The sequence below is a fragment of the Channa argus genome, chromosome 7 (assembly GCF_033026475.1).
Source record: "Channa argus isolate prfri chromosome 7, Channa argus male v1.0, whole genome shotgun sequence".
In the NCBI taxonomy this organism is placed as follows: Eukaryota; Metazoa; Chordata; class Actinopteri; order Anabantiformes; family Channidae; genus Channa; species Channa argus.
The window spans coordinates 15,900,014-15,903,151 of record NC_090203.1 but is presented as its reverse complement, the minus strand read 5'-3'; positions in this window follow the sequence as shown (position 1 = coordinate 15,903,151).

The window sequence follows — 3,138 nt, the reverse complement described above, 5'->3', positions numbered from 1 at the left end:
TGTCAGCTTCTTTCTCTTGGGACTTTAGTTTGTCTCATTACTGTTCCAGTGAAGATGCCACCACATGATCAGTCACCATGTAGTGGTTTTTATGCACGAGGTCAAACACCAACATGGCAGCCAAAAAACCCTACAGCATAGTAAACTCTTCTGATAATAATGCAGGAAGCATCAGTTTATACCCAAATGTGTACCGTTACATTCAGTCCCAGCGCTGAGTTTTACGATGCCGCTTAGATTGTTTTAATGTAACCAAAATGATGCATCGTCGACCTTCACAGAAACATGCAATAACATTTTAGAACATGTGGGAGATTTGGGGGGTTAATATAAGATTTCCCACTAAGTGTCTGAACACTGCTAATTCTAAAGCATGCGTATTTAGATGTTACATGAATAAATTATTATGAAAGGTTTATAAGGGCCATGAATCCCCTACGAGTTGTTGTATTCAAATTTGGGGTTATGTTAATGGTTTGAGGAAGTTTACTCAGGGTGGCACATGCTGGCTGTGGGCTTGGTTTCGATAAAATGTACTATATCCGCTAAGATTACTATTTCTTAGAAATACAGTGGTATAGCAGAAATGCAGTACAATATGAATGGTTTGTTGTTTAAGGAGATATATATATATATATATATATATATATATATATATATATATATATATATAATGTTGAAATCACTGTCATTATTTAATGTATTAATGTAAAACTGTAGGAATTAGGACTTTAATATTTAAAATTTTAATAAATATATTAAAAAATTAGGTTTTTTCTCCGGTTGTCAAAAGACAGATGCTTTTCTCCTCATGCACAAATACTACAGGGGTGACTGTGGCGCAGGAAGGTGGAGCGAAGGTGGAGCTGGTTCAATCCCCAGCTCCTCCCATCACATGTGAAAGTTTCCTTGAGCAAGACACTGAACCCAACTTAGTTGCTCCCGGTGAGTGTTGGCCAGCTGCACAGCAGCTCCCCCATTGGTGTGTGAATGGGTAAACGAGAAGCAGTGTAAAGCTCCATATAAGTGCCAATAGGTAGAATACTCATTTACAAACAGTGACTGACAGTAACAGTGTGGAAACTAGACTGAAACCAGTTCACACTTTGGGTTTTCTCTCTTCCGTCTTCAGCTGTACAAGTCTGCTTCCGCTTGTTTTTCTTCTTTACTTCATTTTTTCCATCTCTCTATGACTCCAAACATAAACCTTCTGTCCTTATAAAAAGAACTCACATGGCCATTTATAGTATTTATTTTACATGTTGCAATGAGCAGCGGGGACAACAGATGGCCAACTCGTTTAATCTTTGCTGTCTTCATTTAATGGGCCCACAGAACATATCTTTAAATCATTTTGGGTCCTGAGATTAAAACCAAGAAACCACATCTGCTACAGCAACAAAGTTTAAAATTTTGGAAATGTGGGTTGTGAAGTTGTTGTTCCGCAGGTATCTTTAAGCTCCCCTTTTGTCTTCCCTGAAAAGGAGACATTTCTGACATGGTTTTAAACGTATACATTTGGTAGGAATAAGTACTTATGCCAACGAGTATTGTTACAGTTTTTCTTAGTTGCTTTAGTACATTTCTTAAATCAGCCTTAAAATTTACTAAACACCAAGTGTATTTCTCGAAACAACTGAGTAGATTATCTGAAAAGGCCTGTAACTTGATCAAAATCCCTTATTTGTCTCTCAAATGTAAATATTAATATCAGCATACATGTCTGGCCAGACAAGATAGTCAAAATGCTTTGTCATGTTTTCAAAATAACAGTACTTTAAGTATTTGTTTGTTGAAACTAAAGGAAATTAAGATTTTGAAGTGATGAAATGGAAATAGCGGCATGTTTTCTCTATGGTATATATCAACAGAGTTTAACATCACTGTATGTGAGAGATACAAAAGATTGGACAGGATTCACATTTACTGTATTTAATGTCACTGAGATACGACAAAAAGTGTTTCACAGCACTGTATAACAAAAAGGAAACAATAGTCGATGCTGTTTCTTTCCTGTGCTCTGTTTATATACAATATGCGCATGAAGTCCTCTGCTCATACACACAATAAGCTAATATATATATATATATATATATATATATATATATATATATATATATATACATATACACACACACACACACACACACACACACAAACACGTATATATATCTATCTATATCTATATCTATATACATACACACATACATATATGTATATGTGTGTGTGTGTGTGTACTCTGATGTCTCCTCTTCTGCATAGCAGCAGTTTTTTTTCCTTTTCTGGTCATTTTCTTCCAAGTGTTTTGTGTGTGATGCAGTTATATAAAGTCCAGTGTAAACTATATTATCTCTTCTGTCAGCCTGCTGTAATTCATACCAAATGAAGTAATACACTTTTATTATCTTACCCTGATGTTTAGGGATGCTCCTACACATTTGGGTACACAATAATGTCAGGATATGTTGGTTTCATGCCCTGCAATAGTCTTGTCTTTGCTAACGAAATCAGAGATAAATTGTATTTGGATAGCTGAGCAGAAAGTTCCACACAAGAGCTAGACAATGTTTTAGTTAGGAACATGCCACGATTTAAGATTTGCCTGCAAGGAAGCACACAATTATAAAATAACAACACTGAGAATAACGTTTCCTAATAAGTTAAACAGGAAAAAACTCTATAGAACAAAAGGTATGTAGTTATTTAGATTTTTTTTTAAATATCAAGACAAGACACTATAAATTTTTGGTTTATAGCGCAAATTAAGTATCAAAATACAAGCTACTTTTGTAGAGTAGAACGACAAAATACCAGTTTTATGGTAACTTGGCATAGGACTGAACTCTTTCTGGCACAAAATCTGTAGCGAGCTTCTCTTGGAGAAAAGCCAACACGATGCCAGTGGGCATGGAGGATTCTTAGCAGTGTTCCTGATTAGTCTGAACAGAAGACAAAACTAATACAAAACGGACAAATCTGACTGTCAGTGATAATCAGCGCTGCATGTGCTTCAATGCTCGTGGCTTTGTTTTCACTGTCTGAATAACAGCTACCATCCAAACTGGGATGTTAGCTGTCAGCACTGATAATGTAATACATATTTCTTAGAGAACAAGCCCACTGTGAGCACACACACAG